General features: G+C 46.8%; 1 protein-coding gene across 15 annotated transcripts in view; it reads left to right on the top strand.

Moving 5' to 3' along the window:
* Window positions 1-15226, top strand: part of RNF216 (ring finger protein 216) — a 122407-nt gene that overhangs the window by 71919 nt on the left and 35262 nt on the right. For 2 of the 15 annotated variants that reach the window (XR_004968456.1, XR_004968455.1), the window contains exon 15: window positions 11534-11854. The exons of the other annotated variants lie outside the window; for them this stretch is intronic. The gene's annotated coding sequence lies outside the window, so the exon portion shown is untranslated. The remainder of the gene's footprint in view (window positions 1-11533; window positions 11855-15226) is intronic. 15 annotated transcript variants of the gene reach the window in all.

Genomic DNA, 15226 nt, shown 5'->3' with positions numbered 1-15226 from the left:
TTTCTAGGACAAGCCCCTACCGCCCCAGTGTCCGTGGCCATGTCCATTGGTTATGCTAATGTGCATGCATACAAGTCCTTTGGTTGATCTCTTACTGCCCTCCCTACCCCCCCCCCCCGCCTTTCCTGTTTCCTCTGAGGTTTGACAGTCTGTTCCGTTTCTCTGTCTCTGCATCAATTTTTGTTCATCAGTTTATGTTGTTCATTATATTCCGCAAATGAGTGAGATCATGTGATATTTATCTTTCTCTGACTGGCTTATTTTGCTTAGCACAATGCTCTCCAGTTCCATCCCTGCTGTTGCAAATGGTCAGAGTTCTTTCTTTATTATAGCAGTGTAGTATTCCATTATATAGACACACCACAGTTTTTTTAATCCACTTATCTGCTGATGGGCACTTAGGCTGTTTCCAGATCTTAGCTATTGTTAAATTGTGCTGCTGTGAACATAGGGGTGCATATATCCTTTCTGATTGGTGTTTCAGTTTTCTTGGGACATATTCCTAGAAGTGAGATTACTGGGTCAAATGGAAATTCCATTTTTAACTTTTTGAGGAAACTCCATACTGTTTTCCACAGTGGCTGCACCACAGACTGATTCTTAGTTATTTCTTTTGAAACTGAGGATCCTGAGTGTAGGTATGATTGATTGATTGATTGATAGCTTAGAACAATACCTTTGTAAGTGCTTGCTGTTATTACAATCTACCCAAAACTGTATACGGGCCTTTGAATCATGGACTGGATCTTATATTTCATTCCCTTTCTTTTATATATATCGAGAGGTTTCCCCTTTTCCCCTCCATCATAGTAGAAAGCTTGGAAGAATCTCAAGAATGCAATCATTGCTCATTAGCAATCACATCCTACAAGGGGCAGACCTTATCTCATGTTCACCTTCCTGTGCCATAGTGTTCACAGGCGGGGAAAATAGGATAATTGGGGACCCCGTGACTGACACAGTGGCAGTGTGTGTTCAGCAGTCTCTAAGTAACATGCACTTGCTGAAATGAACACCTCAGCAGGTGAGAAGTAATGCCAGTACAAAATAAACTCATTTCCCACTCTATAAGCTCTGTCAGAGTGCCCTCAAAGTGGGTGGGAAGTCCATGCATGTGTGTATTTTCTGTAGTGGTGTTTTACTTAAATTTGGCCACCAGTTAGATTTTTTAAGAAGGTAATTTAATTTGGTTCAGTTCGTTTTGGCTTGCTTTTGTCTTTAAGAAATAATAACCCCCACCCACTGGGAATGTGGGCCTTGGATGAGATTATTTCCGGCATTGACCTGCCCCATTTTGGAGCACCCCAGCTGGTGGACACACCTGGTCAGAGGCCCAAGGTCAGCCTTGAAATAGCCTGGGACAATGGCTGGAGGGGGAAGCACTTTGAACCTGAGGCCCAAGGAAGGCCAGTGGTTTTCTGAATGTCACAGTTCTCATACTACAGTGGTCGGCAAACTCATTAGTCAGCAGAGCCAAATATCAACAGTACAACGATTGAAATTTCTTTTGAGAGCCAAATTTTTTAAACTTAAACTATATAGGTAGGTATATAGGTATTAGGGTACTCCTAAACTGGCCTTTGCTAAAAACGTCCTCAATCTGATTGAGCGTGGGGGAGGAACATTGTTTTGAGGTACATTTGCTGAGGTCCCTTCCAACTCTCCCATCCACGCTCATCTATCTGAAACAAGTAAACAAGACGAGTGTGGATGGGAGAGTTGGAAGGGGTCGACCTCAGCGAATGTACCTCAAGCAGATTGAGGACGTTTTTAGCAAAGGCCACCTTAGGAGTACCCTGATTAAGTTAATAACAATGTACCTACCTATATAGTTTAAGTTTAAAAAATTTGGCTCTCAAAAGAAATTTCAATCGTTGTACTGTTGATATTTGGCTCTGTTGACTAATGAGTTTGCCGACCACTGCCTTAGACCATCCTTCCCCATTCTCTTCTCATGTCCTGTTATCTCCACAAAGCCCTTTCCAGCCCACTGCTCTGTTGGTCCCACCACACTAATTACCATATGTAAGCAGGCAGACAGAGGCCCTGTTTTATTCTTTGGGGCTCAGAAGAATCTTAGCAATTACTGGGTATTTAACTACTTCTCCCACTCAGAGGTAGGGCTGTGCCAGATACAGTACTGCCCACAGGTGGGGTTTGGTGTTCGTGACAAATTGGTCAATAACCTAGCCTGAGCAGGTCCAGAGAGAGTAGAGGGGATGCCCACATTGAGCACATGTGTGCCTGTCCCCCCGTGAGTGGGTGGAGAGGCCACTAGACACCAGTCCATGTCTCTTGTTAAGACACAACAAACCTATAGGTTGCAGCTTCTTAGGCTAAAGCCCAGGAAATACCACTAATTGTGTAGATTTTCTGACCAAGGGTCAAGTGATAGAATCCAGAGAGAGCAGCTCAAGCACCTCTGGCCAGGGGAGCACCTTAGCAGTGTCCAAGCAAAGACAGATGCTCCCCATCTGAAGCCCCCAGTAGCGCCCCCTGGCTCTCAGGACACGCCTTAGGAGGCCTTACACATCTGGCCCTGGCTCTCCTGGGCCTCGCCAGGCTTCTCCCCTGCCACACAGTCCTTCTCCCAGTAGCTTGTCCCAGCCACACACTCCTTGAGTTTCTGCACTAGCCAGGCTCTCTCTCATCTCCGAGTTTGTACTTGTAGCACCTTCCATCCTCTCCTGGGCAACTCTTCCTCCCCCTTGGAGCCTCAGCCAGACCCGCTCCTGTGTGCAGCCTCCCCAGGCCCCTCCCCTGAACACCTAGAACACCTGAACCGACTTCTTCCTGTCCCCTGCTGACTCCTGAGCAGAAACACTGGCTCCCTCATTTAACTGACAGCTGCTCAGCACCTGGCAGGTTGTTTTAACTCGTGCGTTAGTCATGAGGAGTAGACCTCAGGGGCTCCTGCAGCCCACCTGGCCAGCCTGGTCAAGGCCCAGCTGAATCAATCTCCCGGCCTGTTGCCAGTCTGGGCTGGGGAGGATGCTGATAAGATGGCCTCTATCCCTGCTTCCCGGGCCTGCATGCAGGGCTTGTCTTTCCACTTAGTGGCTCACAGTGTGTCATCAGACCTAGGCTGACATAAAGCAGGCAGAAAAGAAAACCTTTCTTTTTAAGTTCGGCGAAGAGGAGCGGTCAGAGTGTATGTTCTGTCTACTCAGGAATCCATCGCAGGAAACTAGGCAGCCTATTGGGTAAGGGACATTAATTAACATTTATTTGCTCTTCTCTTGAGGGAAAACCAAATCACAGGGGGAACAGTCATGACTGTCCTACAGGAAAAGCCACCAAGGCAGGGCCTCCTCACAGGGCGGCAGGGCTGTGATTGAGGTGTGCACCAGCTGTAACAGAGTCCCAGAGCCTGCCTCTCCCTGTGGCAGCCCCAGCGATGCTGATGCACAGAAAATGGACGCCAGGCCAAGGCTCTGTTTGCCTGCACTCGTGCAGGGCTGGGTTTTCACACTGGCCCAAACCAAGACCACATGAGACTGAGACAACAGAATGCTCCTTTGTCACAGATAGAGCTGCCAACGGACACTTAGGTCGGCCTCCAGTGCACGCTGTGCCCAGAGGCACATCTGAGAGGGAACCAAGGCAGTGAGAAAGGGCCAGTCTTCTCATGGCCTGTTGTTAGCGCTGCGGGATGGTGGCTGTGACAGAGCCAGAGGTGGTGAGCTGCAGTGCAGGTCCCTTGTCCTCAGCGTGTAGAGAGTGTGATTCCCCTTTTCATAGCCTCTGTTGGAACTTGCAGTGGCCATTATGCCCTCCTGTTTGGTTTGCATTGCCTCTTGGGCCACTTGTCGATCTCCCCCAGAAACAGGCGGCGTTTCTCCTGTTAACACTAAGGGAGACGCACCTTCTCTCCCGGTTCTGTCCGGTGAGGGACCCTTATTGTCTGCCTCCCCCAGCACCCATCCTGTTAGCTGGCACGTGAGAGTAGAGATGCAATCCTGCGTGGGAGATGCAGCCTTTGGTTTTCCTGAGAGCTGGAGCCTCTCTTGCAGGAAGTGGTAACAGGCGAGCAGGGAGAGCTGGCTTTGCTGGCTGCTGCTGCCAGGCCCAGCTTCCGGGAAGTCTGAGAGTCTCCTTGCAGTGAGCAGAGGTCTGGTTGGGCTCGTTTCTACCCAAGTTCTAGCAGTGTTTATTTTTGACAGTTGGAAATGCTCTGTTATTAGAGCCACCACTTCCTAATACATTGCTTTGCTCCCGCGCCCTCCTGCACGCTGCTGTCCTTCCTGGTCCTCCTGCGTTATTGCTCACTGAGAGCATGCCCGCCAGGGAAAACCGAGGTGGGCCATTTTTCAATTCCTCAGAGTGGCCCCTGGGAGTTCCTATTATGAGGAATAGCCTCTCTTATTCTTGAAAGAAACTTCAGGTTTTGGAATGAATGAATGAATGAATCCTAAGTTAATGGTTTTCAAACTGTTTTGACTGATGTCTATAGTAATATTTTATCATAAACCTAATAAATATAAAAAAGTACATAAATATACGTATGTATAACTGGAAAAGTAGTTTTACAAAGTAAATACCTGACATGTGAAATGCACTCTAGTATCTTTTCTGGTTTAAAATACAAATAAATAAAAACCACCACCGGTCATTATCTACTAAAATGCATTCACAGCCCACCAGTGGGTTGCAGTTCATAGTTTAAAAATTGTATCTAATAAATAACTTCACTTCCACAAACTCGTATTGTTGTGTTGAGTGACAGCAGACACTCAACACAACTTTGGGTGGGGCTTAGCTATAGCCTCTACCCTCCTGCCCTTTCAAGCCTTTGAGTGAAGTGCAGAGGGGTGGGAGCTCTCCATGAAAAGGAGTGCCAGCATAGAGGGGTGCTTTGGACCAATGTCACGCAAATCCTTGTAGAGAGCATCCTCTTTAACCTTTGTTTACTGTGGGCATATGCCACAGTCTTCATCATCGCCGCCAGGACCCAGACACCCGCCTTCCATTCAGCTCTTATTTATTTATTTATTTATTTATTTATTTATTTTTAATTAAATCTTTATTGTTCAGATTATTACATTTGTTCCTCTTTTTTCCCCCCATAACTCCCCTCCTCCCAGTTCCCGCCCCACCCTCCGCCCTCCCCACCCACTGTCCTCATCCATAGGTGCACGATTTTTGTCCAGTCTCTTCCCGCCTCTCCCACACCCCTTTCCCCACCAAGAATAGTCAGTCCATTCCCTTTCTATGTCCCTGATTCTATTATGATCACCAGATTATTTATTCACTTGATTCTTTTTTTTTTTTTAAATATATTTTTTATTGATTTTTTACAGAGAGGAAGGGAGAGAGATAGAGAGTTAGAAACATCGATGAGAGAAACATCGATCAGCTGCCTCCTGCACATCTCCTACTGGGGATATGCCCACAACCCAGGTACATGCCCTTGACCGGAATCGAATCCGGGACCTTTCAGTCCGCAGGCCGACGCTCTATCCACTGAGCCAAACCGGTTTCGGCAATTCACTTGATTCTTAGATTCACTTGTTGATAGATGCATGTTTGTTGTTCATAATTTGTATCTTTACCTTTTTCTTCTTCTTCCTCTTCTTAAAGGATACCTCTCAGCATTTCATATAATACTGGTTTGGTGGTGGTGAACTCCTTTAGCTTTTCCTTATCTGTGAAGCTCTTTATCTGACCTTCAGTTCTGAATGATAGCTTTGCTGGATAAAGTAATCTTGGTTGTAGGTTCTTGGTATTCATCACTTTGAATATTTCTTGCCATTCCCTTCTGGCCTGCAAAGTTTCTGTTGAGAAATCAGCTGACAGTCGTATGGGTATTCCCTTGTAGGTAACTGAGTTTCTTTCTCTTGCTGCTTTTAAGATTCTCTCTTTGTCTTTTGCTCTTGGCATTTTAATTATGATGTGTCTTGGTGTGGTCCTCTTTGGATTCCTTTTGTTTGGGGTTCTCTGCGCTTCCTGGACCTGTAAGTCTATTTCTTTCACCAGGTGGGGGAAAAGAAGCATTTTTTTATGCTTTCTTGGTGCACCCCCTAGTGGTCTTTGTGCTCAGTCTTGTTGTAGTTAAGCCTTGGTTGTTGTCGGCAATACCAGGGGTGATTTGACCTCCAGGCTAACTGGCTATCCCATTCAGCTCTTACTGACCTTCTGCCTCACTCCTTCTCTTTCTTACTTAGCCTGGATTCTTTCCCCCAGCACCCCAAGGCTCACTTCATCACCTTTCTTAAGCCTTTGCTTAAACACCCTTCTCAGAGCGGCCTTCCCCAGCCCCACTCTATAGTTGTGAGTGACTTCCTCTCTGCACCCAGCACTAGCCTTCTTCCTTCGGTGGTTTTCTCTTTAAGACATAAGTGTCCACCTCCTGGCATTGCCTTGGGAGCTGCTGATAGCATCCCAATGATTCTTTTATATAAATGGGCATTTGAGAGAAATAGTCATCAGTATTTGATTAACTGCTATAGTCCGGGTTGGGGAGTATGCGGGAGGCAACCAATCAATGTGTCTCTTTCACATTGATGTTTCTCTCTCTGTCTCTTCCCCTCCCTTTCACTCTCTCTGAAAATCAATGGAGAAAATATCCTCCGGTGAGGATAAACAAAACAAAAGAACTTGTATGTATTCCTGAAAGCATTGACCATTGACCTCTTACTTTATTTTAAAAGTCCTGCTCCCTGTGGTAGTAAAATGCAGGCACTTATGGCTGCCTTTCTTTCCCAGTCAGTACCTCTCCAGCCTTGCCCTCTCCCAAGCAGTGTAAACCTGGTCTCGGTGCCTTTATAATTTTCTGTCTCTAGGGGGCAGCATTAGCACAGAAACCAAAGTTGAGGCCACCTGTTTCAATTTATCATCACCCCTACTTCTTTCTGGTGGCTCCAAAGGAAAGGAGTGCTTGGCTCCTTACTAATCTGCAGAGTAAGACTTGGGGATTTCTTTCTCCAGGCTCTGCTCTGTACATAGAATGGTAAGGTGCACAGCCAGTACACACCTGGTTTAGAATCCCCCTAACTTAGTGCATGACCACTAAAAGCAATAGTATGAAATCTTCCCCAAAAAGTCTTTTTCTCAGGAATGCTGCCCAGAGCTGTCACCTGGCCTTGCCAAGATTTGAGTTTCTGCATTTAGAAATCTAGGTTCTCCTGCCTCCAAGAGATGATTTACTTTGGGAAAAGACAGAAATCCCCTGTAAAGAGAGCTCCGCTTCTTGGAGAGGTGTGATGCAATCAGATAATTGCGAGATGGCGCTAAAAGAATTAATGTTTGAATTTCATTTGTCGTGTAAGGAAAGTGGCCCTGGGCAGGCTGGGACCTCTCGTTCTAGTCAGTGGGGATGGAAGGAACCTGCGGTCAGACTTGGGGTGGCAGCTGACCTCCAGAGCCCGTGGGGAGCTTTGTTTGCCGAGCCAGCGGACTGCTTTTCCAGCCCTGACCTCACCCCTACGCCAGAGGCTCCTTTCATGGAAACAGATCAGTGTCCACACATCGAAGCTATAAGAGAAAGTCAATAAGGAACGTGTTAATTCAGATATATCCAGCCCTGGCTGGTGTGTCTTAGTTGGTTGAGTGTCATCCCATGCACAAGAGGTTGCCAGTTTGATCCCTGGTCAAGGGCGTGTGCCTGGGTTGCAGGCTTGATCCCCAGATGGCAGCCAATGGTGTTGCGCTCTTACATCAATGTTTCTATCTCCCTTCCCATCCTCTCTCTCTAAAAATCAATAAACTATTATTTTTTTAAAAAAAAGAAAAGAGCCCAGCTGGTGTTGTTCAGTGGTTGAGCATCAACCCATGAACTAGGAGGTCATGGTTCAGTTCCCGTCAAGAGCACATCCCCAGTGTGCGGGAGGCAGCTAGTCAATGATTCTCTCTCATCTTTGATATTTCTGTCTCTTTGTCCCTCACCCTTCCTCTCTGAAATCAATAGAAATATGTTTGGTTTTTTTTGTTTTGTTTTGTTTTTTAATATATTTTATTGATTTTTTACAGAGAGGAAGGGAGAGAGATAGAGAGTTAGAAACATCGATGTGAGAGGTACACCGATCAGCTGCCTCCTGCACATCTCCCACTGGGGATGTGCCCGCAACCCAGGTACATGCCCTCGACCGGAATCGAACCTGGGACCCTTCAGTCCGCAGGCCGACGCTCTATCCACTGAGCCAAACCAGTTTCGGCAGAAATATGTTTTTTAAAAAAGAAATGTATTCAGTACTTTCTCAAGCACCATCTGCAAGCATTTGGCTGTTAACTGATCTTTCCAGTTTTGTGCATTAGATTGGGGAAGGGAGTTAGGGAGCAAAGGAAGGAACCATGATGAAAAATACATATATAACCTGTATCCTCACAACATAAACCCTAATGAATTAACCTGAAAGTGTCTCTATAACTTGGTTTTCTCATAAAATGGTCACTATAATCCTGGCAGGTGTTGTAAGTGGTTAGAGGTCTGCCCAGGTACCAAAGGGTCTTGGTTTCAATTCCTGGTCAGTGGCATGTACCTTGGTTGCAGGTGTGGGAGGAACCAATCGATATATCTCTCACATCAGTTCTCTCCCCCCCCCCCCCCTTCTCCCTCTCTCCCCTTCCATCTTCCCCTCCGTCACTTCCACTCTCTCTAAAAATCAATGGAAAAAATATCCTCGGGTGAAGATTAACAACAATGACAAATCATCATTATACTTTACACAATTATAAATTTGAAGACCTGATAGGAAATGATGTTCTTTTTCCCCGTCTACGTGTGAAGGCCCTGGAGTAGTGGTGGGGCCTCTGCATGGAGCGGGGAGTGTGCTTTGTCTTGCCACTGCCGTCTCGCTGTCATGCTGTCATTTTTTTGTATATTTAGCTCCTTGTGTGGGTCAGACCTGGTGTGAAGCCCTAGAAATTCAAAGGTAACTAAGGCATAGTGTGGTGGATCGTAAATAAGCTCCTTGTAATCAAGAATTTGCAGCTTACTCGCTAGTGCATCTCCATATTGCACAAAATAGATGCTCAAAGAGAACTTTTTCTTTTTGCAGAGATGAATTGAGCCCTCCATTTCAAGCCTGTCTGCAGTGATCAGTAGGGCATAGTCTTTGCTACAAGGAGTGCTTGGCTCCTTAGAGATGTGATGTAATCAGATTATTACAAGACACTATTAAAGATGCTGTCATAGAGTGAGAGCCGCTTGCTCCCAGAGTCCAGGAAAAGAATGCCAGCTTTTGCCCAGCTCATGTGAGTTTCCTAGACCTCTGGTATTTGAAATGGGAACTGATGAGTGTATGTTGCCAGAGGAGAAAGGACATCTAGGCAGAGCATTGCATGGCTGAGGGTGTCAGGCGTGTGGCACTGGCAGGAGGCCAACCGTACCGGCCCTGGACAAGCTGTGAGGCCCGCTGGGGATGCTGCCTCTCTGAGCTCCTCTCATGCGACTCCTCATTCTGCACCCACTGCCCCACCAGATACCCTTCAGGTTTGAGCTGAAACACCAGCTCTGCACGAGGTGCCCTTCATCCCTGCCTGCACTCCCGCCCACGCCACTCCCACGGAGCACATGTTCACCTGTCCAGTGGTCCACTCACCCCCCTCCCAGAATGTAGGCTCTAGGACGGCCGGGGCCTTGTCATTCACCGATCTTTTGCTGAGAACAGATCCTGATCGCTGTGGACACTCCAGGATGGTGGTCAGGCCTGCGAGGTCCGAAAGGTTGACGACCGCTGCTCTGGGAGGTATTTGTTGAAAGGGGGCGGGGGGGGGGGTTGAAGGTGCCACTGTTCCTTCAGTGCAGAAATCATCTCCATTACCAGTGTCACTCGGAACAGGACTTGGACCCAGAGTAGTGTGTGGTGGTGCTGATCTCAAGCACTGTCATTGACAGATCACGAGTCATCATCCTGGCTACCTTTAGAGAAGTGAGTGGCAAGTATTTAAAAGTAAAGGCCCAGGGGCTGGTTGAAGAGGACCAAGTAACTGATATATTTAGTTCAGTGGGGCACTCCTGTGGAGCCTGTCTGTAATGGGAACCTAAAAACACTTCCTTCTGTGCCGCCAGACGTGCAGCTGCCTGAAGGCGGCAGGAACAGCCACTTCCTCATGAGTCCAGTCTAGGGTTGCTCCGTGATTAGAAGGTTCCTATCATCATTAAGAAATCTCAGTCCATCCTATGTCTTAATGGGTCATTTCCAGCTCTCCAGGAAGCACGGGGAAGCCCATGTCCTACACAGCTGTGGCTGGGGTTTACGCCTTCCAGACCCTGATGATCTTTCACCTGTGGTCTCCTTACACAGATGCCCATTATAGCCTCAGGGTTATCTCATACCCTCGTGCCCTCGAGTTTTCCAGTAAACAATGGCCTGTTCTTGCTAGCAAACACTGTGCTGGCACACATGAGGGGAAAGAGCAAGTGGATTTGGAATCATGCAAACTTGAGTCCATAGCTCTGTGACCTTAACAAGTTAATATGCTTCTGAGCCTTTCTTTTCTCACTTAAAAATAATAATAAAATAGGGCCCAGCTGGTGTGGTTCAGTAGTTGAGCATCGATCCATGAACCAATAGTCCCCGGTTCATTTTCCACTCAGGGCACAAGCCCAGGTTGCAGGCTTGATCCCAAGTAGAAGGTGTGCAGGAGGCAGTTAATCAATGTGATGTTTCTCATCGATGTTTCTATCTCTCTATCCCTCTCCTTTCTCTCTCTCTAAAATCAATAAAAACATATTTTTTCTTAACATTCTATTTTTAAAAATGGGGCTAATGTTCCAGTACTTCTTTGGAGTTGCTTGTGAAGATTGAATGAGATGTGTGTGTAAAGCACCCTGTACCAGAAGATGTTTGAGTTTGGAACCCAGACAGAGCCAGAGCTGCGGGGTAGTGGGAAGGATGTGAGAGTTCAAGGTGCTTGGTAAAGGTGTGTCCTACCTTGTAAGCAACATTCAGTGAGAAATTATCTGAAGAGCCAAAATTGAAAAAGAATCTCCTAAAAATAATAATAAAGTCCCTTCTGAAACCATATAAGAAAAGCAGCCCTCTTATTCCTGGTAAGAAAAGATAGTCATGCTGCCATTTCCCCAGTCCCTGTCGGTCTGGGATCACTGTTGGCACAGCTTAGTTCAAGAAGCAGCTTGTGGAGGACTGTGGAGGAAGTCTGGCCAAGAATAGAATTCAGACTATAGGGTTTGTTCCCCTAGAATAGTGATGGCAAACCTATAACACGCGTGTCAGAGGTGACACGCGAACTCATTTTTTTGGTTGATTTTTCTTTGTTAAATGGCATTTAAATATATAAAATAAATATCAAAAATATAAATCTTTGTTTTACTATGGTTGCAAATATCAAAAAGTTCCTATATGTGACACGGCACCAGAGTTAAGTTAGGGTTTTTCAAAATGCTGACATGCTGAGCTCACAAGGTTCGCCATCACTGGCCTAGAAGGTATCCACTTGGCCCTAGTTTTGTGAAGGGGTTCCTCCAAGATCCTACAGCCTTGCTAGCCGTCCCTCCGCCATCAGCAGCCAGAATGAATCAGATCATTTCACTTCACCCACTCAGCCTGGCTTTCCAAATTCCTCTCTCCAGCCTCAGTGCCTGCACACAGCATTGACCATGGTCCACTCTCACCACCACCCACCCACCCCGCCGCTTGGACTCCATTCACACCAACTTCCCCTGCACTCCGGGAATGAGACAGGCCCTCTTCCTCACCAGAGCTGGCACACATCCTCCACCCTCTGCTCAGAGCATCCTTCCCCCATACCTGCGAGCCTGCCCACCTTCAGGGCTCAGCCTCAGTGTCACATCCTCAAACAGGCTTTTCTGACCCCTGACTGACTGAACGCCACTGTTCCACATTCACAGCACCCGATGCTTTTCCTCTGAAACGTTCCTGTCATGGTTGCGGTTAGTACATATTGTTGTTTAATCTGTTTGTTTGTTTCACTAGAACATAAACTCCAAGAAGGTGGAAAGTGAATCTAATTTGCTTATTGCCATATCCCCAACATCTCATGTAGCACTTGACAAATTGTAGAAATTCCTCAACACCGAGAACCTTCTCACCCGTCCTCCCACCCTCCTCAGATCTGCTTCTCCTCCTGCATCCCTGATCCAGATCCACGTTTCCACCAGCCCAACTGGTGTCCCAAGTTAGACACCCAGAAGTTACTCTGGACTTCTCCCTCAGCGCCTTCATAGACTCTTCCAGTTGTGCTGAACTCTTCCTGCCACTCATCTCAGCCTCTGCAGGCCACCAAAACATCCTCAGACAAGGCCGGACAGCTTGCTGCCCTGTCGTGACTTCCCCTCTCGAGCGCAGTAGACGCACAGCCTGTGGTTGTGGCAGCCACTGTATCAGAAAAGTTGTGTAGAGCAGAGCACCGCTCTCAGTTCTGCTGTGTCCCACTCCTGAGACCAGGCTGGAAGGCAGGCAGGTAAGGTGCCGGGTGCACGGGGCACCACGCACCTTCAGAGTCGTCCTGGAGGCCTGGTGAGCAAGGAGGACAGAGTCTGGGGACTTGAATCCTTAGTCTCATCTCTCAGGTTCTTTGCCAGCAGCAGGAGGCCTTGCTGTGTGTAGACGAGGTGATGACCAGGACAGTGTCTGCTGGTCTTTGAGGAACCTGTTTGTATGAAGAAATGTCAGCTCCCTGGTAGGGTCAGCTGAAACCAGACTTAACCCTCTGCCTTACCCATAAAATGTTATTTAAGCAGCAGAAAATGAATGAGGGGAGGCTGTGGAGTGTTTTCCTTATAAGGAAAGTTAGGCCCTTAATGAATAGTGAGAACGCCTTGATGTATCTTGAGGACTAAAGGGCAACATAAAACTTAACCAGAAATTTGTCTGACGTCCTGAAGAACAGGGACTGGTAGCTGCTTCTTAACCAGGTAACCAGCCTGTGCACGGCCCTCCCCGTTTGGGCGGAAGGAGCTGCTTTCTGCGCTGTCTCTGGGTGAGGATGAATTCCGCTGTTCCCGCCTGACCTGCACATGCACGCGGGCCGTGAAAGCGTGTCTCCCATTAGATCTGGTGGCCACGATATGCCTGGCCTCTGTGTCTTGAAGTTACGGATTAAAGGGCGCTCTGCCTTCCAGAGTGGTCCTTGGGACTTTCTCATCAACCTCACTTTGAGGAATGTGATTTCTTCATGTTAGAAACCTTCAAGAACATTTCTTCTGCCGAATATTGTTTAAGCGTTTGTTGAGTCTAGGAACAAAGTCTAGCTGTGCTTGAGAGGAAAGAGTTACAATTTAGTAGAGTTACAATTTAGTAAAGTATATACTGTGTTTAGAAGAGAGGGTACATTTTTAAAGAGAAAGCTCCACATGTTAAATTTACCCGGCCTGCTGTGTGCTTCCCTTGTTTTAATTAGGAGTTTCAATGTCTAGCTAGCTAGACTCTTCAACAGACATTTTAGTTTTATTCTCTGGGCCCTGGGGCCCTTCAGTGAGAAGTACCATGGCTGAAGCCCACACGTGGGCCTACGAGAGCACCACTGTGGTTGTGGAATGAGTGGTAGCTTCAGTGACCCCTCACACTGACGCAGGTTGGCCAGGTCATCTTGCTGTCGTGGACCTGGGCCTCACCTGGAAAATGGCTGCTTCTCTTCTGCAGACGAGCTCATGAGTTAATAACGGGTCGCCGGGAATGCTACAAAGCACCATCTAAATGCGGTGCATTGTTTTCAAGCTGCTATGCCTGGCAGATGGCTAAGTTAGTATTCTTATGAAGGTTAGGATCCAGATACCAGTTCATCTATTCTCCAGCTGTTGTTTATCCTTTAGTTTCCCAGAATAATCAGGCATAGGTCTTTAAAAAATGGAGTCCAGCCCTGTCCGGCATGGCTCAATGGTTAGAGTGTCAACTCGTACACTGAAGAGTCTCAAATTCCATTCCTGGTCAAGGGCCCGTACCTGGGTTGCAGGTTTGATGATCCCTGCTCCCAGTCAGTGTGCATGTAGGAGGCAACCAATCTTGTCTCTCTCACATCAGTGTTTCTCCCTCTCCTCTCCTCTCCTCTCCCCTTCCCTCTAAAAATCAATGAGAAAAAAGTATATACTCACTCCTTGGATGAGGATTTTTTTTTTAATGGGGTTTAGCTCTGGCTGGTGTGGCTCAGTTGATTCAGTGTCACCCTGTGCACTGAGAGATCACTGGTCAGGGCACCCCAAGTTGTGGGTACATCCTTGGTTGGGGTGCGTACGGAAGGCAATCAATCCATGTTTCTCCCTAACATCAATGTTTCTCTCTTTCTCCCCCCCCTTCCTTTCTCTAAAATCAATTTTTAAATCCATTTTTTTCTTTATTGTAGAAACTATTACAGATGTTCTGTTTGTTTGTTTCCCATTGACCCCCTCCACCCTGCACCTGCCACTCCCAGGCCTTCACCACTTTATTGTCTGTGTCCATATATGCATATAAATTCCCTGGTTAATCACTGACCACCCATCCACCCCCGCCTTCCCTCTGAAATTCATCAGTCTGTTCCATTAAAAAACCATATATATTTTTTATTATTTAAACTATTACAGATAGTAGTACATATGTCTCCTTTTTCCCCCATTGACCACCCCCCTGCCCCCTCCCCCCCAGCATATAACCTCACCTCCCCCTAGTGTCTGTGTCCATTGGTTATGCTTATATGCATGCTTACAAGTCCTTTGGTTGATCTCTTACTCCCTCCCTCCCCACTGCCTTCCCTCTGAAGTTTGACAGTCTGTTCAATGCTTCTTTGTCTCTATTTTTTTTAATATATATTTTTTTATTGCTTAAAGTATTACAAAGAGTATTACATATGTCTCCTTTTTTTTTTCCCCGCCCTTGACAATCCCCTGGCCTCCCCTACCCCCCAGTGTCTTGTGTCCATTGGTTATGCTTATATGCATGCATACAAGTCCTTCGGTTGATCTCTTACCCCCTCCCCCTCCAAACCTCCCCGGCCTTCCTGCTGCAGTTTGACAGTCTGTTCGAGGCAGCTCTGCCTCTGTATCTATTTTTGTTCTTTATTATCCATAAATGAGTGAGATCATGTGGTATTTTTCCTTCATTGACTGGCTTATTTCACTTAGCATAATGCTCTCCAGTTCCATCCATGCCGTTGCAAATGGTAAGAGTTCCTTCTTTTTTACAGCAGCATAGTATTCCATCGTGTAGATGTACCACAGTTTTCTAATCCATTCATCAACAGATGGGCACTTAGGCTGTTTCCAGACCTTAGCTATGGTCAATTGTGCTGCTATGAACATAGGGGTGCATATATCCTTTCTGATTGGTGT

The sequence above is a fragment of the Myotis myotis genome, unplaced genomic scaffold (genome assembly GCF_014108235.1).
Source record: "Myotis myotis isolate mMyoMyo1 unplaced genomic scaffold, mMyoMyo1.p scaffold_m19_p_6, whole genome shotgun sequence".
Taxonomy (NCBI): Eukaryota; Metazoa; Chordata; class Mammalia; order Chiroptera; family Vespertilionidae; genus Myotis; species Myotis myotis.
This window is presented reverse-complemented; position numbering and strand designations above follow the sequence as displayed.